At 35.7% G+C, this 25,034-nt stretch overlaps 1 long non-coding RNA gene and 1 pseudogene across 6 annotated transcripts in view; one reads left to right on the top strand and one right to left on the bottom strand.

Annotated features, from left to right (window-relative positions):
* Positions 1-9,674, top strand: part of LOC101718868 (uncharacterized) — an 87,752-nt gene extending 78,078 nt beyond the window's left edge. The window contains exons 4-6 of one of the 6 annotated variants that reach the window (XR_002393919.2): positions 1,260-1,388; positions 2,670-2,794; positions 9,311-9,674. This is a non-coding gene — a long non-coding RNA (uncharacterized LOC101718868). Of the gene's footprint in view, positions 1-1,259; positions 1,441-2,666; positions 2,795-9,310 lie in introns of all 6 variants that reach the window. The other 5 variants (XR_002393920.2, XR_002393918.2, XR_205126.4 and 2 more) reach the window with 5 other exon arrangements.
* A 3,849-nt stretch (positions 9,675-13,523) lies between these two features.
* The window catches only part of LOC101720958 (ubiquitin-conjugating enzyme E2 Q1 pseudogene), a 140,571-nt pseudogene continuing 129,060 nt past the window's right edge, over positions 13,524-25,034 (bottom strand).

Raw genomic sequence — 25,034 nt, 5'->3', positions numbered from 1 at the left:
ATTTCTGCTGTTATCTCTAGGTTTTGCAAGCAAGTAAACAGCTGATGTGAAAATGTTGATGTCTATTGTAAGCACTCACTACATATTTGATATTTTATTTTATTGATAATGTATTTCCCTGTTAAGTGCATGTTGTACAATGTAGTAGGAAGCTCCTGACAAAACAGGAAGAGGAGAGAGGTGAGAAGACTGCCACACAAGAAAGGAAAGCTAAGCACATGTGCTGTCAGTGTGAGCAAGACGTGTGTAAGGAACGTGCAGTTGTCATGTGTGAAGACTGCCTTGGGGTGACAACTGAAGGAAAGATTATTTTTGTTGTAGAATTCTACTGGTATTTTCACTGTTGTTCATATAGGAATTTATTTCTGACGTTACAGGTTTTCTAAGGAAGTACACAGCTGATGTGAAAATGTTGATGTCTGTTCTAAATGCACAATACATATTAAGAATTTAATACTGGGCCAGGGATTTAGCTCAGTGGCACTGCATCTGCCTTGCAAGTAGAAGGTCCTGAGTTCAATCCCCAGTACAAAAAAAAAAAAGAATTTAATACTTTATGCTCCTGTTAACTACACACTGTATAATAAAAAACTCCTGAAAAAACAACCAGACCAATGAGATATCAAGTATGTCCTACAAAGAAAGCAAGGAAAGCAAAACAGATGTGCTGTAGTGTAACTGATACATGTGTATGGAATGTGTTGTCATGTGTGCAGGCTGCCTTAGGTGTGATAATTGAATATTTTTTGGTAAATCGCTGTTGGTGCTTTTCACATAAGAATTTATTTGTGTTGTTCTTTTTTAGACATTGTCCACCAAAAAACAGTTGATGTTGGGGCCGGGGATTTAGCTCAGTGGTTCTAGCTCCTGCCTCAAAAGTATAAGGTCCTGGTTCGATCCCTGGTACCAAAAAAAAGCCAAAAACAAAAAACAAAAAAACAGTCGATGTTGAAAATTTTGATGCTTTTTTATAAACATTCAATCAATAAATATGAAAAATTTTAAAAAAGAATGTCATTAACTTCCTGATAGAACACTTTCATTGAAAAAAGAGTTTCCAAGCAAAAAAATGAAGCAAGACCCTGACAAATCCATCATATATATTCTCCACTGCTTCTTTTTTCAGATTCATAATATAAACTATTTTTAAAAGAAAGAAAAAAATAAGAATTCATAGAAAATTAAAAGCACTGAATAAGAGAGTGAAAGATTTTAAATTTCAGTTTAATTTCATTGTGCATTTGTATTTCCTTTTCCAGAGTGCAATTTTGAAGAAAAGAGGGAAGATGGGAGAAGTGAATAGTCAGCTATATTCATGGTGTTGAAGAAAGAATTTGGTTTGCTGGGATACAGCCTGTGATAACAGAACAAGGCCTGGAAAGAAACAGGTTATGTCTGGCTGGAGAGTGATTGGCATTAACGAGGAATATTACCACATAGGTATGAGAGAGAAGAGAAAGACTCAAGAAAAATTGAAACCAAGTGAGACTCAGGGACTGGCACAGCAATGCAAGTCTGGTCTTTTGATCAATATAGAGTTAGTACATGATTGCCCTTGCCTCTTCTCAACGTGGAATTCATACTGTCAGTCTTCACATTTCATTTAAATTAAGGAATCAGGAAAAATTCTTAGGCTTTCCAGGGGGACACATGAACTACTTCCTTTCTAACATAGATGTAAGAACTTTCCAGCGGGATTCCAAGTTTAATATGCCACAAACACATACAAAGATAGCAGTTTCCCTGAGCTTTTCTCCTTTAGAAATTAGTAGATGATGAACAGTCATCAATATGTGAGTGCCTAACAAATTGATAAACCCATTCATAACCATAAATCCTAGACAAGGAACAAAGAGGAAAAAAATATCTAATGGTTATGGAGACTGAAAAAGACAGTCAATTTGTAGAAAGAACATAAACATCCAGCAGACTCTGTGTGTGTGTGTGTGTGTGTGTGTGTGTGTGTGTGTGTTTAATTCCTCTATATTGAAAATAAGTGAAATTTAAACCTTGGTGGTAATGTCAAGCAGCTCAAATTGTGACAGAAAATTTCACATCTTTCTGAAAGCAGAAGACAAAGTCCAGTGCCAATAATGATCTCTTAAGATGGAGAGAAAATCTTGATTAAAAACAAGTTCCCAGAAATACTTAATTGCATGCACAAATTTTCCATAAGACCATGCTCTTCCCTGAACCATCTCTATCTGAAGTAAACTGAGAGCATGTACAACTAAGACTTGGAGAACAACACAGACACCTGAATGGCTAACCATGTTAACCATGTTAACCAGTCTAACCATGTTAATTGCCTTTAAAAATTTCTATATGTATATACTTTAGGGCCTATGACATAATCTGGAATCCAAACAATGTTTACAATGTCCAGAATGTACAATACAGGTACTTCACATTTAAAAATCCAGGAAAATGTGATAGAACCTTAAAAGAAAAGTCAGTCATTGGTTCCCAACACCAAATTAACAGATGTACTAAACTTATAAGATAAACACTCAGGACAAGCATTTTAATTCAACCTAGTGAGATAAATCCAAATGATGTCATTTGAATGAAAAAAATAATCTCATTAAAGGGATACAAAATAAAAGAATAGAATATTTTATGTAAAGAATTGAATTTCTAAAAAGAAATTCCCTGAATTGTCTCAGTAGCAAAAAAAAATAATAATACAAGGAAGAGCCAATGAAGATTATGCAATCTGAAAGAGAGGAAAAGAGACTGAACAAAACAAAGAGATCATCAGAGAACTGAGGGAAAGTTTCAAGAAGTAAAATACGTGAGTACTGAAAGTCTCCAAAAAAAAGAAAGAGTGGGGAGATAAAAGTTTTTGTCAAAAATATTTTAACAAAAATGTCTGAAAACTTCCAAATTTAATAAGAGGCATACATTTACAGATTTAATTAGCTTAGTAAATACAAATACAATAAAATAAAAGCAAACAATGCCTAGGAACATTGTATTTAAACTGTTGAGAATCTTGAAAATAGAGAAAAATGACATTAATTACAGGCAAAGGAACAATAAATTGAATACCAGCAAATTTATCTGCATAAATCCCAGAACTTGTTGAAATGCTGAAAAAAAAGCACTGATCAAAAATTTTACATCCAAATCAATTTTTCAAAAGTGTTTTTTTTTTAACTGATCAAATGCAAGTGTTTTGGTTTAGCATTAAATTCAGCCTTTCGTTCCACTGATTTATTGATATGTTTTTATACTAATACCACACATTGTAGAAATTTCTAGTAAGTCTTGAAATCAAGCTCTATAAATCCTTCAGATTCATTTTTGTTCTTCCTATTTGTCTTATTTCTATTTTTCTCTTCCTCCTTCTTTTGTCCTCCTCCCCTGCTCCTTCTTTCTTTCCTTCTTCATTCTCAAGACTGGTAACACTGCTGGCACCATGTTTGTAATCTTACTTCGTGTATTGTGATGTAGGTTTCTCCAGTCAGAATGTGGGGACAATTATAGTGCTTAGCTTGTCTGCTTATTTGCATCATTCTATCTTGTTCTCTTGTTTTAATCCAATGTCTCAGGTTTATTCTGTAATTTATCTTCACTTTTGTGCTTTTTCACCAAAGTTGATCCCACTGGGAATGACATCTTTATGGGCAGAAATGGAGTTTGTTTGCTCTCACATTGCTAATAACCTAAAAACAATATTTATCAAATTAAACATATTAACTATCATCTTATAACCCATGTAATATTGGTGCTCACCTTTTCTTCTCTGTTTGGAATGTAGGTACAAAGCCATCACCCAAAATTCAAATATTTCATTTTTAATTTTGTTAGGTCATTCTAAAATCAAAATGGCAATAATTGTCTCTAGATGATTTTTTTCATCTTTGTGAAATTTCTTTACAATTAAAAAGAAAGAAAATCCACAGTGGGTCATTGTGTAACACACCTGTGATCTCAGCATGCTGGGAGGGTGAGGCCTAAGCATTGCCAGTTTGAGGCCCACCTAAGCAACTTAGCAAACTTCTGTTTTAAAATAAAAGGAATAAAATGGGATAGAAATGTGGCTCAGTGCAAAGGCCCTGAGTTCAATCCCAATGTCACCAAAAAAACCCACTTTCCCATATATAATTCGCAACACTTTAAAGGAATACATTTTTATTAAGGGTTTTTAATATGTTTCTTAATATGTTTTTAACCTCATAAAATATCACAGTTGATTAGAAAGTAGATTTGCATAATGTGTAAATGAAGTCTTGTGCTAAATGAAATTAAAATGATTTTATGTGCTGTATAAAGGTTTTATGGTTTAGATAAACAGCAGTGGTGAGAAAATAGTGAATCCTGTACAGGTGTAGCAAACCCACAACAAGCAAAAGAACCTTCACTAGTATCACATTTCCATCATTAATAGTTATTTGTTTAATTTAAAGACAGTATGTTTTATTGCACAATAATATCTGAGACCATAATGACTTTGATTGAATGCTACAAATTATGTAGTTTTGTAGACTTTAATTACATCATGGTACAGAGTTGTACACTAATGCATAGCTAATCATAATATTATTTACAGAATATTATAAACAAAATTATGGTAGTTAACACTGAGTGTCTAAAGATGTTTATGGATATTTTATTCTTGTCATTGTTGAGGTTCAAGAAATACTGATTTATAACAATAATGGGAAATAAAATCATTGCTAAGAACTTCTTAACTTTTTATAATAGAGAAATATTTTGGGCACAAATTATTTCAGATAACTTAATTAAATATATTTGTTTAATGTAGGTACACTGGTTACTCAAAGCTCTTAGCTGTTAAGTAGAATTCCAAATGCATATGGGAAAAACATTAACTTCCAGTCATCAGAGCTAATTACTATGAGTTATCATTTTATAGAAAATATAATTAATCACAACTGTATCTGGGTTCTGTAATGAATTTAAATCTGTTAGCTAATTGGCTAGTTTCTATTACAAGACATTTTAAAATAAAATAATGATTATATATTATGCATTTGGGTCAAAGGTTAACAAATGAGTTAATGAGAGGCCAAGAAATCATATTAATACTTCGTTTATAAAGTAGACGTAAAAGAAATGGGAAATTAGTGTATCTCTTAAGAGTACAGAAAAAACCCTCATACTGATAGCTTACAGAGTCAATGTTTTGGGCTTCATGTGAAATACATCTAACTTGATTTATCAAACCCATTATTAGAGCAGAGAAAAAGGGCTTGATAGATTTATTTGCAGTCAGAATTCCATGGTCTCATTCTTATTTTTCTTCCTAAATCAACTTTATAATACCCTCCATGTAGGATTATAAAAGCTCTAAATTAATATTTCATTAAACTTCTGATAAAAATGGAAAAGGTTCTATTTTCTTAACCCTACTTTAAAATTTCCTAGAAAGAAATGTGATGGCTTGACTGGTTTGTTCATTTTAGAGCCATGGCTGAAGCTAGAGGTTGGAGGTCTTTTGCTCTCAACTTAAGTAATTATTGTAATCATGGGATCAAACTCTTTACAAAATGGTGGCTTCTATTCCTAACATTTTGAAGTGGGGTGTGTAATGATGGGAAATAGAGCTATTTTTCAAAAAAAGAAGGGGTTATTTTTCAAATAAGAGAGAGTACATGAGAAGTATAAGTAATAAATAATCTACACAGCAAAACTTTGGCTTTGCAGAAAGCACTCTGTTACCATAAATGCTTGGGTATTGTATAGTTCCTACTGGCAGTGTTGGTATACTATAACCTATCCACTCCTTTTTCTTTTTATATTTCCTATAGATCATTGCATCAACAAATCCAATTGTGGTTTATTTTTCTTCTATAATCTATATTCCAGAGTTAGAAAACACAGGGTCTCTTTGGTGTTCTCTACTCTTCTAGTTTTCTCTTTACCATCTTTAACATGTGTCTTTCATTCTCATATTTCTCTAAAAGGAATTTCTTGAATGTGTAAATTGGCATTTACAGCTCTATCTTCGCAACCACAATGCTATTAGGAAGAAGAATAAATAGAAAGTAGAAGGGTAAAACCAGTATTAGAGAAGCAAATTTTTCATGGAAATAGCAGTCAAATTTTACCTTATACTTTATTGACCAAAACTGTAACACACGAACCATAAAGTCTGAAAATAAAACTTGAAAAACTATCTTTCTAGCTAGGCAGATTGATGCATTATATAAAAATCCAGATTTTATTACTAAGAAAAAAGTTTAGCAATTGAAATTTATTCCCTCTTTCTTCTAGCTCTAAGCTCAGAATTTTTCAATGATTTCCATTTTTCTCAACTATTATACATGGTTGTGATTCTATAAGCCTATCAATAAGAGGCAACTGCAACCCTTCTGAAAACATTGTAAGTGCCTGAGATAAAATAACATTGAAGGTAAAATAGAGAGGAAAAAGTAACTTTTCATTTTTTCGGAAAAGGCAAAGGAACACAATCTGTAACATACATCATATCCCAGTGGATGGGCAGATAAGGACCCATGCCTTAGAGGGGGACAGACCTCCCGGTCAACCATTGTGCTGGTGAACGTCCTGTCCATACAGGAGCTTATCAAGGTGTTTGCCACCACGACTTACCCAAATGAGTAGCCTGATTTATGTCCTAATGAGAGGACTGCAGTTGCTTCAGGACTGGCACCAACATAGCCTTCTCACTTCTTCTGAAGTCAGGAACAATAAAATGCCACAAAGGTCCTTTAAAATCGTACTTGTCTGTCAATTTTGTTTACAGGAACCAATTAGTGACCACTACCAGCAATAGTGTCAGGTCTTCATTTCACTATCTACGCCCAGTTTTCACCTTCTTACCATGAGGCGTGCCTAACCTTCTAGGATTTTTCATCATGACATTTGTTCTAGCTTCCATGTCTTTGTGGTAAATAATTGACTAACATGGGAATACAAGGCTCTTTTCTTCTGGAATGTGGACCCTGACAGCTGAGTGCATTTCCACTCTACAGTTACACTGAAATTCCTGTCAGGCAAGGGGTAAGGTCTGAGGTGTCAGGCATTCCTGATTCTATAGGCCCATCTGAGGCTTCATCATCATTACCTTTGCCACCATCATCACGATCTCCTCCTCATCCTAATCATCAGTCTCATTCATCCTGCTTGTCACCATCCTCTCGTGTCTTTTTTCCTACCTTTCTTATTCCTTTTCTCCCTCTCTCCCTCCTTCTTTCTCTCCATTCCTTCCTTCCTTCTCTTAATCCACTTTATTTATTTTCCTTCATGATAAAATGCACACTTAGTCGATATGTAGAAGTGAATCAAAAATCACAAAATGTGTCAATCTCTAAAAGCACTTTTCCCTGCTGTACTAAGAATTTAAATCAGGATCTTCAGAGTCTCTAAGAGAAATTCTGTTTTGAATGTGACACTGAGGTTTTTCACATTTCCAGAGTGTGGACTAGCCTGTTTAAAAAAATGCAGTAAGAGTTTCCTGGACCAGCCTGCTGGTATGAGTTTACTTTTTCAGAGACGGAGTTTCACAAGGCAAAGTTTGGCTAATCTCCTATAGCACAGCTTTTGGCTATTTTTACTATTATATTTATATTCCACTCTTCTGTATTTCTGATGTTTTCCCTTCTTTATTTTTTTCTATTGAGAAATTTTAAAAGTTTTCATTGTTATTAAAAAGTACTTAAAATTATTCTTCCTTATTTGACACAACCTTTTGAACCACTGAATTCATCAGTTGGATCTAACAGCTTTGACACACCAAATCCACCAGATATATTTATATCTATGTTTAAACGAGTTGGGCTGTATTTAAATCCTGTCCCAGGCAGTCATCATGTGAGTAAACACAACGTTTAATACTTACTGGACCAAATCAGACATTCTGGTTAAAAACAAGTTCTTCATTTCCTACTCTAAGTGAAAAATCTTCCATCCTGGCTAAAATTGTATAAATGGATTTATTTTTAAATATTTTGCTACTCAAAATTAATTTTCTGCAAAAGAAACTAATTATAATGTCTGATTCCTTTCTTGTCTTGTAAATCAGCTCATTTTCCTACAGCAAATTTGATCCTTGAAACAATGATACTGAGACCTTAGTTTTCATATTACATGAATGGATACAAGTTGAAAGGACAATACAAACATTATAAGAAATCACCATCTCTCATAGACCAACAATGGTTATTCATCTTAACAGAACTTCTTAAAAAATTTTTAAATGCACTTTATGTCTATTATATGTGCATGCGACAATCAGGTCGCAGTTTCTCTTCAAGTTTTCCAACTTCCTCATTCTACTTCTTTTCCAAATGGTCCACTTTAAAAATAAGAGAAATAATGAAAATATTATTTTATTTAAAATGTTATATGCCTTCTCCAATATTCTTCTAATAGCAAAGTACAAAACTTTTGTTCAGATCAGTTTCTAGTGCATATATTATTATTACTTTATCATAAAATGCATTTCATAACTAGGCCATAAATGATAGGATTTTTTTTTCCTTTTCTGTATTTTGTTTTATTTCTTTGGTGCTAATAATTTGCTTATTTTAAAAATTTTATTTACTAATTGATTCACTGAAGTACATCCCCAACAATTTTTACTTTTTACTTAGTCTCACTAAGTTACTTTGTTGCCCCAAGCTGAGATGAAACTTTCAATCCTCCTGTCTCAGCCTTGCTGAATTCTGGGGTTATAGGAGTGGACCATTATGCCAGAGTTTATTTATTGATTTTATCTCTAAATTTCTTCCTTGAATCATACTTCCTGTTTCTAGATCCCATGCCTTCCTCTTTCTTGGTATACTCCTTCAGGTCAATGAAATTTTATTTCTAAAAAAAGTCCATACAAGGCAAATATATGCATTTTTTCCTGCCTAAAAAATGAGTTTATTCTCCTCTCATAATAAAAGCTTGGTTCAGTATAGAATTCTAGGTTGAATATAAGATATTTATGAAAGAAAACCATTTTCTAGTTTTCTGGTGAGAAACATGATTCTATTCGTGACCAGCTAATAGCTGAGCTTTTAGATGAAAAATTGTCCCTCTTTTCTAGAAACTTCTAGGAATTATTTCACCGTGTACTGCATCCTAGGTTCCACATTTATGTGCTTTGGTTGTAGGTTTTTTATCAATTTTTCTTGGTAATTAATAACAAATTATTTTCTGAATATCTGGTTTTGTGTTGAAAATATTTCATGAATTATTTTTCATAATTTTCTTACCACAATTGTCTGCTTTATTTATCTCCAGAATCTCAATTACTTAGATTTTGAAGCTTCTAGATTAGTGGTTAAATGTCCTTATATTTATTTCTTATCTTTTTTCTTTTTTTTTCTAGGTTAAGATCTGGCCATGGAGTTCAAGCTGGCCTTGGACTGACTGTATAATCATAGGCTGGCCTCCAACTCACAGCAATCCTCCTGTCTCAGCCTCTCAAGCACTGGATTACAGGAATGTGCCACCATGCTCAGCGAATTTTCTGTTTTTATCCAAGTTTTCAGTTTGATTTATTTTATCTACCTCCTCAACATTGCTTTCTAACTCTTTTTTCTCTTATATTAAGCTCTTTTCTTTCCCTCATTGGTTCTTTTTTTCTTTTTTAAATTAGCATCACTGATGTTTCCTGTAGATTCATTTTTTTTAAGTCTTTTATTTGTTTTTCATTCAGTTTGTTTTCTATTCCTTGCATGTTTTCTGTTTTTCCCAAATTGTTGTTTTTATTTTCTTCTCTTATATAACTTTTTTACAATGTTTAATGAGCTTTCATTATATGCTTAGATTTTAAATGTAGGCCACTAAAAAAGCATGCACATGTTTGTACAACTTGGTATGAATAAATATGTTACTGTGGAAAAAATCTAGCTGGCTGATGCCTCAGATCATCCCTGATACAGGAAACTAGAATTATTTTTCTTTTCTCTTTGGTCTGGTTAAACTTCTATAAGGATTTCTGGTCTTTCTCCTGAAGGTTAAATGTTTGGCAGCTTAAGATCCCTGGGTAGTTACCAACCAGGAGCTTTCAAACTACCATATTTCCTTTATGTTTTTTAGTTGATATCTTTAAAATATTTTTATTATTATTATAGTGATGTTTTGTAAGAGAAATGTGTTAGTCACTTTTCCATCATGAGTTACAACACCCAGCACCCACAAATTGGGAAGAGAGGTTTAGTCCACATTCAGGTGGCTCCGCAGAAGAATCTGCACGGTGGAATGCGTGACAAAGGAGATCTGCTCAAGTCATGGCCACCAGGAAACAAAGAGAGAAGGGAGAAGCTGGATACAAGAGAACACCTTTCCAGGTCAGGCCCCCAGCTGCCCACCTCCAACTAGGCTCCATTTCCTAGCACTACATTCAGCCATAAATTCATCAATGGATTAATCCACTGATGAGTATGATGTTCCCATGATCCAATCACCTTTCAAACATATGAGATTTGTCATGAATATTTTAGATCTAAACCATGACAAGAGCAGAACAAAATGCACAAGCTTGGGCCAGGGATTTAGCTCAATGATGCTGCCACCTGCCTCGTAGCTGCAAGGTCCTGAGTTCAATCCCCGGTAGCAAATAAATAACTAACTAAATAAATAAATTCACAAGCTCAGCTTCCAAAATTTAAAGGACAGTAGACTTTTTTTTTTTTTTTACTAAGGGAGAACTACATAACATTTCTATCCTCCCAACAAATAGAATGAATCATCACAATCAGAAATGCTAGTCATTACTTATCTTTTTAAGTTATATTTTTAAATCCATAATAATAGTTTAGGCATACATTAAAATCTTTTTCTTTAGGCTAGCATAATACATTGTCCTGGATAAGCATGAGCTGAAGTCATGCTACAGGTAAAAGGAGTGAGGCTACAGGTAAAAGGAGTGTTCCTCTGGGACAGGAATTAGTAAAACAGGAGTTGAGATTCCATTAGGTAGTAAGGACAGGAGCCCCAAAATTGAGCCAGGAAGCCCAAAACAGAGTCAGCTGAGTTACCACTCTCCAGAACTCTTACAAAAAGATATTCCATGTGGCCAGTGGCTGACAGGGACCTCCCCAGAGCATGATCAGGCAGACTATTGCCTCAAGGGCACATAGACCCTACACGGACAGTGAATGAACATTGCGTAAATTGGATGCTGAAAAGTATGTGGTCTCCTATAGATTATACATCATATCTGATGTATAGCCTGATCTCCCTTCTTAAACCCTTCAAAACCAATAGACAAAGAGCCTACTTGTGTATCCTACTCAGGATACTTTCTTGGCTAGTGAAAGTTCTACTTCTTTGCTTTTCTATCTTTTAAATAAATTCACTTGCACTCTACTTCCTCTATCCATGGATTCATCTCTGGGGCATGGCCCCAGCATACCAATTTCACCTTAATATGTTATTTTTCAACTGTTTTACAACAGATGTGGGATGTTTGTTTGTCAAAAAATAGTAGGCCTTTTCCACTATTGACATTCAGAAGTACACACAGAAACTTAAGAGAGGCTGGATTTGAAGAAGAGATAATGTTGGTTTCCTAGAGAAAATTCACCATAAGCCACAATCAATCATATTGCACATTGGTAGTAAATAGTGGGTCTGACTGATAGGTGATCCTATCCTGCCCACATAGCCTGTCAATAGTTCTTTCCCTCCTGTACAGTGGTCAAAGCAAAAAGTCTGCTACTGGACAGAGATACAACTTCAGCAAAGAAGAGATCTGAGTACAGCCAAATGAAGAGTGAAAGAGTGGTAGCTCTCATAGCTTTCCAGATTTAGGGTTAGGGTTGCATTGCAAAACTATCATAGCTCATTCCCACCCCTTGACTCAGTAGAACAGGTAGGAGATGGATATAAGCAAAATTGGGGCAGGAAGCCATTTTGAGTTACTCTCTCTGCCTAGTCCCCCAAATTCCTACATTTTCTATGGCCCCAAGATGTAACCACATTACAGGGAGGAAGTAGATATTTGTCCTAAGTCTTATCATGTGCCCAGAAAAAAAGGAACTGTGATACAGTTACACTAAAATCATGAGATTAGGAGAAAGACTCCAGTTGCCAGCTCATAAGAGGCAAAACTATGGGCCTGGAGAATCACATCAGGGCACACAAACAATACCAAAAAGCAGCAGTAAGTGTATACCCCAAACAGCATGCTCATCTGTATGGAGTTTCACAGTGGGAGGGAGTCTGAGTCTGGGTTCATCCTTCCAGGGACCAGTAGAAGCACTACTGCCCCCAATATACAGACCCTATGTGGCTGACACCCTCCTATCTGCTGAGAGGAATTCAGAATAAAAACAGAAATGCCTGGATATTGGATAACCATGCCTCCAAAAGAGCAGTCTGAAATTTATGAAGCTTTAGGCTACACTGTAGACCAGTAATGGCAAACTTCTTAGAGCTTTTGATGATAACAAACAGTCCACTGTGGCACAGGTGCCCTAGGTTTGCCACCACTGCTCTGGACTACCTAGTGACACTTTCAGTGGACAACGCAGACTTTATTCACTCTCATTCCCAGGTAAGAAAAGCATTAAGTGGATTACCTGAGTACCCATCCACAACCACAGAGGTGTAAAGCTCAGACTCCCGCCTGCTCTAAATGGTCTGTCCTATTTATGCAGAGGGACAGAACTAAAAATAAAGATTTTCATATGTCCCTTTTAAATCAGGTGGCATCTAAAAATTGACTTTATTATATACACCAGGACAAGGAGGAATATCGGACTTGATTTGTTTTGTTTTAATTCTGTATGTCCCAGGGGGACTTAAGTGTGTTTGTGTTAGTTATTGCTTTTGATTCTGTACTGTCTTATTGCATGATGTTATGTTCTCCCACATCACAAGATTTGCTAAAGTTGGGGGTTTTTTTTGTTAATTAATTGGAGTCAATCTCCCTATATATTTTCTCACATTTATTCCCCCATCTCTTCTCTCTGTCCTTCCCCTGTCATATACTTTCAAATCTTCCCTCTTTCTCTTCATCAATTTTGTACATAATATTATCATTAAAATCTATTTTTCTTTTCTTTGTTCTTTTTGGGTTTTTTGAAATGGTCTCTCTATGTAGTTCAGGCTGGCCTCAAAGTGGCAGTGATTCTCCTCCCTCAGCCTCACAAGTGCTCTGACATATCAGTTAGGGCTTGCTAGAGGAACAGATTTAATATAAAATATATTAAAGGACTTACAAAGTTGGTTTATAATGGCTGCCTGTTGGGTCATGGGTAGAAGACTGAAAAACAGTTGCCTGTGCACTGGAGCGGGGGAAGATCAAAGTTAAAAGCCTGGTGCTCCCTACAGTCCAGTGTGAGTCTGTATCAGAAAGCCAAAGGCTCTTTGTTAGAAGGCTGAAGAGCCTGCATTAGAAGCTTGAAGGAGCCAGAGACACATGTGCAAAGGTGATGGCAAAGACTGACACTCCTCCAAAGAAGCATAAGTGCAGACTGTCATTCACGAGTTCAACTGCGTAGTTTTGCCTTTGAAACTCTCTGACCGGTATACATCCCTGAGCTCCTTCATCAGCCAGTCAGTGGCCTGCACTGAGCCAGACGCTGCACCATTTAAGTAATCTTGCCTCTGGTTCTCTTTTTTTCTTTTTTTTTTTTTTTTTGGTTCTTTTTAATTTTCTCAAGGATGGCCAAGTTTTCTTTTTCGATGCCATCATCTTCCGAGTTCTTACCCTCAGCTGATTCTTCCTCTTTCATTCATAGTGGTCTAGGTCCTCTGTGTCCTCAGGCATCTCATCTTTGTCTTCTGAAGACACCTCCTCCTTTGTGCACTGCTCTGTTGTCCAGGGCTGATCCAGCATGTCCACATCCGGATGCTGAGGGAGGTTGTAGCGTTTACACAGGTCAGAGATGATCCTCTTCAGATGCTGCAAAAGCAGAGTACTCCCTTTCTTTATGTCCACCTGCCTCTCCAAGAGAGCAGCCCTGTTAGGGTTATCAGACTCCACCGAGAAGATGAGGGTCACAGCAGGGTACGACTCCGTGATGTTGCAATGGATGCGGATGGGATCTCTAGGCACGGATCCCGAGCGGGCAGATGCGGTCTGGGCCCGGCCCCTCAGGCCCCAGCCTGCAGGAACTCGCAGCTGAGCTCATCCAGGCAGGCGCTGGCAATGCCGAAGCGCTCGTGGCCGCCGTGGAAGATGGACTGGACCAGCTTCAGCTCCCACCTCAGGCAGGGCCCCGGCTCCGTATTGGAAAGTCAAACTCTTCAAAGTTGACCAGGACTGCGCTTTGCACAACGACCTCCAGATCCTCAGAGAGAAGGAAGGCGCAGACTTCATCCTACTTAACTTCTCTTTAAAGATAACTTTCCCTTTGACCTACCGTGCGTCAGGGTTGTCTTCAGTCCTCTCCGGAGGGTATGTTCTCGGCGGAGGTGCCATCTGCATGGAGCTTCTCACCAAGAAGAGCTGCAGCAGTGCCTACTCCATAGAGTCCGTGACCATGCAGATCAGTGCCATGCTGGTGAAGGGGAAAGCACAAGTGCAGTTCGGAGCCAACAAATCTCAGTAGAGTCTGACCAGAGCACAGCAGTCCTACAAGTCATTGGTGCAGACCCACGAAAAAACCGGCTGGTACACAGCCCGGAAGGAAGATGGCTAAGCCCGAGCGCCCTCCTCTCGGCACTACCGGACCAATTACCTTTGAATGCTGCATTTGGATCTCACGCTGGCTCTGTGGTTCCCTCCCTCATTTTTCCTGGACGTGATAGCTCGGCCCAATGCAGGACGATGTTGGCTATTCTAAACGCTAAGGAAAAAATAAAACACATAAACTGTCTCAAGTTCCAGACTGACTACAGACCGACCAACCACGTGCTGGACCCTTGCTAGCAGCTGTTCTTACAAAGAAACTCAAGCCTCGTCCTAGACTGGAAACTCAGCTCTGCTCCGGACTAGAGCCTCCTTACTTATGTTATGGATTTTTAATTTATTTTCTCCTAATTCATGTTCACTGCTTTTTTGGTTTACAGTGTATAATGGATGTGTATGAAAAAAATGTGTCTTTGGGAAAACAATTACAGTTTGTTAATTTGAAAAAAAAAAAAAAAAAAAGAAGTTTGAACTTCCTTCCTATTACATTTTATTCCATTTAGGCTATAAGCCTATTGGTTGGTGCCACCCACATCAAAGGTAGACCTTTCCTCTTTAGTTTGCAGCTTACAGGTCAATCATCCAGGAACCCAGAGCAGGTAGGCCTTTCTTAATCCATTCAAGTTGACACTACAGTTAACTCTCATCTGGGAGTACAAGTGTGCACCACCATGCCCAGCTTTATTTCCCTTAGTGTGTGTATGCGTAGGAGTATGGATATATGTAACTCTGCACAAGTGTTAGTTATTGCTTTTACCTCTGTAGTGTCTCCCCTTGTTTTCTTGGGTTTTCCTCAACCAAGGATTTTTTCTTAAGTTTTCTAACTTTGTGGACCTGCTATCTTATAAACTGGTTTCAATCTCCCTACATCTTCTCTTACATTCCTTTTATAGCTCATTCCCTACTCTTCTTTCTTTCCTCCTCTTCAAATAATGTTGAAAATCTTCTCCCCCTACTCCCTTCTTCCCTGTAGTAGAAATATGATCATTTAAGCCCATTCTTTCTTTCTGTTTTTCTTCCTTCTTCTTCTTTTTCTTAAGTTATTTCCTTTTTCCTCCTTTCTCCTGAGCTATCCTACATTATTACTATTCCCTTATCTTCCTGGGTTAGTGAAAGGGAAAGTGGAGAGCTTCTTAAACAAGTTTTAAATTATATGTTCTTGTATGATTAGTTCTTTGATGATCATTTTTCTTACTACATTTTTGCATTCCAAAGGGAGAAATATGGGAATAGAAAAGAATCAGACCCAAACAAGACTGAAACCCAGCAAGGCAAATCCAAGTCCTGAAGTTCCTTCTGGCATCCAGGACACATGGTAAGAGATATGAGTTCCAGAGGGTTTGAGTGGCTTCACTAAAATGGCCTTGCAGGTTGCAGAGCATATGGCCTCTCTTTGGACTGCCTCTACTGATGGCTTTCAGCTTTCCTTGGCAGAAATTCCATGTTACAACTTCCTAGAGTCTCCAGTTCATCGTTTGCTTCATTATCACAGCTCTACACACTACCCTGACCTCCAATGCTTACGTTTGAAATCTAGATAGGAGCCTCCATGCCTAAGAACACTTACACTTTGCATTCCTGAACAACCAGCATCACATGGACCATATTAAGGTCTTTCATGAGACCTCTGGACCATGACTGCAGCAGCCTCTGAATCCTGGGATGGCTGAGCACAGCAAAATGAATCCTGAGGTACCAGTTCCTTAGGTGGCTTTTCTCAGGCAGGGCCCCCAGAGTCTCTCCTCTCAAATAAAAGATTTATATTTTTGCACATTGGAGCCTGCAGTGAGTGTGGAATGGCTGGTTCCTGAGATACTCTCAAGGCTTTTTTCCTTCTTGCTTCCATTCATAATACTTCATTTCTTTATAATGGTTCTAATTTTTGCAGTTACCATACTCTTCCTTTAATCCCAACTTTACAAGTGACTTCTTTGGGGCCAAAATTTAATTTCAAATTTTTCTTCTCTACTCTTTCTACCAGTTCATAAATCTTGGTAAACACATGCCAGTACTAGCTATGCCATAGCCTGCACATGGCCCTGCTTTGAAATTTCTTCTCTCAGATGAATTAATTCATAATCCCTAAACTCCTACAAAGTCTCAGCACGTGGGCACAATGTAGACTTTTTCTTTTTGCCAGAGTGTAACATACATGGCCTTAGTCCAGCTCCCAAAAGAATCTTCATTCCCAATTGAAACCTCCTGAGCCTGGCCTTTACTGTTCCCATTCCTGGCCACATTCTTGTTTTCTAAACTCTGAACAGAATTGACCCTGCTTACAGTTGACCTCCATGCTTGGGGTTCTATAGCCTGTATTTCTCAAACCTTTCAAAATTCCACTTGCAAATCAGTTCCGAAGCTTTCTGTATCATATGATCAGGCATAGTTACAGCAATAATCTCACTTCTCTGGTACCAATTTTTTTTATAAGTAAACTTTCTCATCACTAACACACAATACACAACAACCACAACTTAAAGGAGAATTTTGTTTCAAGAAAATGAGTCTATGGTCAATTGGCTCAAAGTCAGAAACATCATGGTGGAAGGGTGTATGGAGCATAAATGCTTAGTTCATAATACCACAAATTCAGGGAAAAGGCATTATGCTAGGAATGAGGGAGCCAAGAACTATATTTAATACCCAAATTCACACCTCCATGGTCCACTCAGACATGCCAGGATTCCCTTTACTAATTCCTAGCTCCCAAGCCAATCAAGCTGATAAAATTAACCTTAACCATCACACATTCTTGAGATTGTTTTTCTTTATCTTTAAAGTTTAATAGTTCTGCTAGTATATTCCTCAGGGTTCATTATCACAGATAATTTCCTGCAGGTTTCCAGTGGGTCTTTTCTGTTCATAGATTCAAGCCTTCTTCTATTTCTGTAATATTTTCTTCAATTACAATTATAAATAGTAATGTGGAACCAATTTTTTTATTCCTTAGGGCCTTCAATTATGCAAATATTATTCCTTCTTTACCTGTCTACCACTTCCATCCTGTTCTTTCTGGTCTTTCTTACTTGTTTAATTTTTGTATCCTGTTTTTAATTGTTTGTCCTAAATTATTACTAGAAAAATTTTTATATTTTTACATAGTTATGTTGTACATATTTTGATACATTTATATATAATGAAACAATTATGATAGTCAAGCAAATTAACATATCTGTCATTTCACATAGTTATGTTTTATATGACATAAGAATGCTTAAAATCTACTCTCTTGGAAAATTATCAATTTATTTAATTTTATGCTCTCTTGAACATAATGTACTTCTTTCTTTATTTCTGAGATCATATTTGGTGTTTTCCATTTATTTACTGAATTCATTCCATCTTTCATTTCTCTTTGTCTGCACTTAGCTTTTAAATTTCAAATTAAAAAATTTCCTCATATCTTAAATACTTTATTGTGTAAATTTAACTCTAAGAAAAAGTTTATTTTCATCAGAAAATTTTAGACCTTTAATTTCATACCTCACCTTCAACATTTTATAACTGTTTGTGTCATTTTATAGTTATCTTCTACTGCATGTTGTTTTCTTATTTTTGAGGTGATGGAGAGTTTTACCAGTTAAATTAAATTGAATTTTGTTTTCTGATCTTTTTAGCAATTCTGTATATGTTTACTGAGTTTTCTTTGATTCATTTTTGTATGTTTTGGGTGTTTGACAGAATTTGGTTTTCAAAGGCCCTCTCTTTTGTCAGTAGATCAAAACCCTTTAAAATAGATAAAATCCTTCATTGGACTTTATTAGTAGTGCTATTTTTTTGGCAGTAGTTTGGTAAGATATGTGTGTCTCTTATGCATGGCTCTCTTTTGTCTGGTAAAATACTAAATTTTCACCTCAGCTGTTTTTCTCTTTATTACCCAAATACTTGATAGTACCCTCCTGTCTTCTGCTTTCTCTGCCACTTTTCTTGCCTGTCTTTGCTCACCACGACACTGGTACAGTTATGTAGGAGATTTTCCCAGGGATTTTATTTTAAGTTTGGTCATTCTTTTTCTTCAAATAATTCTTAAAAAGTGTTTGTTTAAATATATGCATTTTTTTGTTATCTTTAATGTTACTTTTGTCCCTGTTCTGTAGCTCTTAATTATTTTGGAAGGACATTAAAAAACAGAGAATGACAGTATTTAAAGAAACTCAAAAATTCTCATCTTTTAAATGTTTATTTCTACTTGCCCCATACCCCATAATGTGTATTTTTTCTAAACTATGTACAATAGTAATCAAATACACACATAATAAGAGCCAGAATAAATTTTTCATTGTTATTAATACATTCTAAACTTCAGTGAAACAGGAAAGACCAAATAATATCAGTACTGAAATTGAAGATCTCTATTCCATCACACACAAGGTAGATATGCTGAGAAACCAGGGGCAGCATTTTATATTAACAAATTATGTGACTAGTGTTATATCTGTTGTATGTTACAGACAAAGAAGTTCAGTATTAAGAAGGCAACTGAGTAATTTTTACTAGTAATAAATTAAGCTCAAATACATTAAAATGTTTAAATGAAACTACTATATTATGCAAAATAAGGTAGGTGTAGGTCACTAGAGCATAAATTATTACACCATTTAAAAAATTGCTAGTTTCTTGTTTTTTGGCAAGAAAACAGTGAGTCATTTTAGAGTCTTGGCAAAATCAAGTGTATTTTAGCACAGTTTCAAGATTAAAAAACAACTTGTGTCAGTAGTTGAGGTAAAGAAGCTAATGAGATGTAATTTAATACCAATATATTCTATTTTGCTATGCAACTGGGAAAAAATGAGTGAGAGGTTTGATCTACATTTCAGTGCACCAGTGACAAATTATAGTGTTTTGAAATTAATTTTTATCTAAATAATAACTTTCTATTTTGAAACATGTTTTCACTTGCACCTAACATCTTTACTCTTGTATCCTCATCATGAAAAAGAAGCTTCGTTCTCTCTTTTCTCAAATGACTATTATACGCTAATGCTACATATTGGTAAATTACATGATTATTATTACTTCAAATGTGTGTTTACATGAATTGCACAAGGCGCATCCTCAATCCATACTATAGCCATCCATTTTCCTTTACTTTTCCCTCTTTGCCAAAGAAATTAATTCTCTTTATTTCTACATTAGTGGTTGCAACCAACAATTCTGTCCAATGGGAATTTCTGTTTCCCAAAACTTAAATGAAATAAAGATATTGGTTTCTCATTTCTTACTATTATTTTTTGCCACTAAAAGTAATCTACTGAATTTTACTTTCAATTACTCCAAGAAAAAAAAGGGTTTATAAAGTTAAATACATAAAAGTTACTAAATTGCAAATTTCTATTTATCATTTATGAAACATAATTTTTCTTAATTCAAGTTTAAAAGCTTACATAATTTCCCCTCGTTGTTAGCTTGAGATATGGTTCATCAAACAAGTCAACAGATCCTTTATTTTTGTGTTTAACAATTTATTATTTGGAATATTCCTATGATATATTCTAACTCCTCACCAAAAAATACCTAGGAGTCTAGATAATAATTTCTTTTCTATCCAGATGGACAATTTTTATGCCATTCAATTTGAAAGCAGAACAAGGAGTATTTTTCTGGTTATCTTTTCTGTAGGTTGATTTTCAGTTTGGTTTTTTTTCTTTAATAGAACTTTTTGAGTAGCTTTAGGTTCATATCAAAATTGAGTAGAAAGTGGAGAGAATTCCATATAGCTCTTTGTTTTGTTGTTTTGTTGTTTTTTGTACTGGGATCAAACTTGGGACCTTGCGCTTGCTAGGCAGTGGCAGAACCACCGAGCTAAATCCCCAGCCCCTTCATATACCTCTTGATTTCGCACATTTAGAGCCTTCTCCACTATCAGCATCCCACAGTGGAATGATATATTTGTTAAAATTGATGAACCTACAAAAGTCCATAGTTTGCATTGGAGCTCAGTCTTGGTGGTATACACTGAGTTTTCACACCTGTATAATCAAGTGAATCCACCATTATAGTAGTTTATAGAATGATTATACTACTCTAAAAATTCTACTATTGTAGATAGGTAAATTAATTAAATTACCACATAGGCAGTTAGACAGGAATGCACTCCAGGCACCAGCTCTCAAGTAGCCAGCCCTCAAGGAGCCAAAGAAGGAGGAGCCAACATGGAGAACAATTAAGGCACATTTACTGGTTAGCATTATAAAAAGGAAAAGAAGTACTAGTTTCCCTAGAGAGAGTTTGCAGTGATTGTTATTCTAAATGGAAAATCCCTTGTATGTGACTTGTTTTCCCATTTGATGCCCATTTAATCAACATTACCTGGGTGACTGTACTTGCAATCTTATTGATTGGTCATGGTTTTGCCCCACCTCGTGCTCACCTTGTAATTTTCCACTGGGTCTTATAGTTTTGTCCCACCTTGAACCCAGCTCACCTCCTGGCTTTGCTCTATAAAACCCCCTGGAAAATAGGGTCCCAGGCAACCCACTTTCTGGTCCGTCTTCTGTCTCTCTTAGACAGAAGCTTTCTTTCTCTCAATAAATTTTTCCTACTCTTAATGATTGTTCCTAGAATTCATTCTTCAATTTTAGAGAACATGAACTCGTGCTTTGGATATCTTGCAGGTTTGGGAGTTACATCTCTTCCCACTATATCACTATGGTGTTTATTCACCCCTCCTTTTCCCTTAACTGCTGGGATATCTTTCATATATAAAATTTCATGTATAAAATTTGGTATTCAGATCTTCTCATTAAGCTATATACTTAGCCATTTTATTTTTTATTTTGAGACAGGGTCTCACTAACTATAATTTGCCCAGCCTGGGCTTGAACTTAAGACACTCCTGCCTCAGCTACTCAGAGTCTGGATTATAGGCATGTACCATGATGTCCTGCACTCTGATCTCTTTCCATTTCCATAGTTTTGCCTTTTCAAGAGTGTCACATAGTTGGAATTATATAATACTCAGTCTTTTCAGGTCAACATCTTTCATTTAATGATATACCTTTGAATTTTCCCCATGTCATTTCATACCTTGATAGCTTACTTCATTTTAGATCTCAATAACATTCCATTGTCTGGATGTACCATAATAAGTTTATCTATTAACCTACTGAAGGACATCTTAGTTACTTCTAAGTTTTGGGGGTTTTTTGTGCCTCAGGCTAAATTTTATTGGTACATTGTAGGTATACAACACATTTACATTTCTCATTGGGAATTGTACCTTTACATGATGCATCTTGGTTCTTATTTTTTCCTGATTCCTAGCCCTCCCTTCAGCCCCTCCACCCTTCCCTATTTACAAAGACTTTGCTTCCATTTTTTCCATTTCTCATAATTTTTCCTTTCCCTTCATTCCTTTCCCCTGTCCCTCCCACTTCCCCTACACCTTTGGACCTTTTCTTCCTATTTTGCATTATCAATTATTCATTCTAATCATTGGTACACTTTAGGTATACAATATAATGACATTCATCATTGGAAATTTGCACCTTTACATAGTCTCTCTTGGTTCTTATTTTTCCCCCTTCTCCTCCCCTCCCTACAGCCCCTCCATCCCTCCCTATTTACAAAGACTTGTTTCAATTTTTCCATTTTCTCATATTAATTCCATTCCCTTCCTTCCTTTCCCCTACCCCTCCACTTCTAAGTTTTAACATCAGTATATTTCTTCTGATCACTAATATGTAATAATTTGAAGTTCTATTCTTTAATATTGGTGAAGTACAAACTTCCAATTCCAAAATGTTCTCAGATGGTGAGTTGTAGAGATTTTTCCAATTGAGCCCCAATGTTCTTCATAAATATTATACCAATGAATTCATCTACTTGTGTTCAGAAGCATGTCTTCACTACCTTTACAGAGCAGTGCCTCCAAGTATGCCAAACTCAGAAACTGGAACTTTTGCAGTTTCATAGACCCTAAATTGGCACATTTCTTCTCTCTTTTTCTTTAATTTATAGAAAATTACCAAATTATGACAGAGTGGCTTGCTCTCCTTATCCTAAAGTCACAACCATTTTTTAAGTAAAAGAGAATCTTTGAATAAAAAAAAAGACCTAATTTGAAAACTGATTCATTCTACTTGTTTTCTCTAGTATCCTAAATAGAAAGAAATAAAGGGATATATTCACGGAAATTGTATGCAAACATTTAAAAAAATGAATCCTTATCCATTGCTGACTTAAGTCACTTATTACCACTGAACTACTAGACACTAGTATTATATACTTCTTTTCAAAAGATTCGCAGCTTCCAAGATAACAGTGGTTGTTAACAGTCACTGTACAGAGTGACTAGAATATTTCCTGATGTTCCATATGTGAGCATTGAAATGCTTGCACCAAAGTAACTTTGGATATCAATATTCTAGTAAATAGTTCATGAAAGTGTACATCTCTTTTGCAGTGCTGTAAAAGGAAGAACATTCTGTTTTGCACTGACATCTTGGATTTCATGGATTTTTCTATCATTTTATCCTTTTCCCACAACTAAGGATGAAAGACAGGAATCTTGCCTGGTATTCCATTTGGTGATAAATATCTGTTTTTGACTCATTATAGTCAGTCTATTTTCTTGGCCTAATTAATAGAAAATTGTCTTTTATTTGTACCTCTTCTCAGTTTCTCTGTTCTGTGTCTCAGGATTTGCCCAATTCTCTCAAACTGGTAAAGCTCTTTGTTTTCAATTTAATTGTGGACAGCCAAAGAAAGGTTAGCTTTGTGAAGAAGCTCATAGTGGCATGAATAATGTATGAACATATTAATAGGAATTTTTATGTTGCAAAAATCAGTGTATAGTTGTGGAATGTTTCCCAAAATAGTTTTTGTGCACATGTTCAAGGCCACAATTAAACCTACTTTGTCCTGAATTATTAAGAGCACACAACCATCAGAAGATGAGAACTTCCTAAATCACAAAGAATATTACATTTTTAAACTACTTTTGTTATTTCTAAATAGTTTATCTCATTCAACCTCAGAGGTAGTTAGGACTAAACAAATAACAGTTCTTGCAGGAAAGTACTGAAGTTGAAATTTCACAAGCTGCCTTTTTTAGCAAAGAAAGCTGAGTGCGCAGTACTTGAAGAATCAGGAAATAAAGACACCTGGTTACAATTTATCACCATTTTCTTTGGCTGCACTGATCTCTATGTCTTGTGATCTTTTATTGCTCTTGACTTCTCTTATTAACTCCTTCAAATATATTACTACATTGTGTTTTCAAAGTTCACAAGAGTTCAGTAAATCTTGATTTAAAAATACTGAATAGGCTATAGATCAGAAGTTTGTTCTGGTGTAGATTCTTATGCTTAACATTAATAGTTATGTAAGTTTAGTTACATTTTCTCTCATCCCTCTCCAACTGACTCCTCTTGCTTTTTAAGGACTTTTGGGAAAAGTATTTCAAGAATTGTTGAATTTAAGACGGATAGTAAGATACAGGAAGATAGATCTTTTCCAAATGGGAACAGGACCTAGAGGTAGAGGGAGGGGGAAAGGAGGAGAGAGGAAGGAGGATGAGAAAAGAATTAAAATGTGTTATATACATGCACCAACTGCCCATGAGAAATATAATCATTGCATACTGCAAATATGCACTAAGACAAAAGAAAACTTTGAGAAAAAAGGAATTATTTCAGTTAAATGAAATTCCTATACTCTACTGGCCTTGCTAAAAAAAAGATCAGTAACATGACTTGTGCATTTATAATAGTCCCAGTTGATTGACCAGAAAAATCTGACCAAGCTACACCTACCCACAAGCTCCTTGAAACTTTCTAACTTCACCATTCTCAGAGTTCCTGATAAAATAAATAGAATCATTAAGATATATCTGTAAGTATTATATTAGTAAGAATTTTTCTTTCAATATTTGTCCATTTACTTCCTATAATGACACTTTTAATAACTAGGATCCCTGTATTTCCATAATTACCTAGAGAATTCCTGAAGAAAACTCATCCTCTGCTGTGTTAAAGATATTTAAATTTTTTGCTCTAGCTAACAAAATCTCCTGGCAATCAGATCCATATAGCCAACTATTTGCTGAAACTGGACTCTCCATTAACACAGTAATCTTACACTCAAACTGTTTGTTGAATAAGGGAAGTTTCTATTAGATGTACTAAGTGTGATGACATTTGATATCACTATATACCAACTTCTATTATAATAATGGACTCACCAAAGGATTTTCAATAGATGCTCACAACTCTTCCATTAAAAATAACAGAATTATTACAGTATATCACCACGTCTTCCCCTAAGACAATTAATGATCACAGAATATATGACAGTAACTTTACAGGGCAGAACTCCAAGGAAAATCACTTTAATCAAATGATCAAATTAACAGTCCCCAAAATGAGAAAAATACACTGGAAGTACTTGCAGGTAATATTTACTGAAACCCACCATCTCTTCTATGATATTACTTCCAAAGTGTATAAACTCAATTTAAACATGAGAA

Source organism: Heterocephalus glaber, unplaced genomic scaffold (assembly GCF_053883595.1).
Source record: "Heterocephalus glaber isolate CG9 unplaced genomic scaffold, H.glaber_assembly_v1.0 deba00001553, whole genome shotgun sequence".
NCBI lineage: Eukaryota > Metazoa > Chordata > Mammalia > Rodentia > Bathyergidae > Heterocephalus > Heterocephalus glaber.
This window is presented reverse-complemented; position numbering and strand designations above follow the sequence as displayed.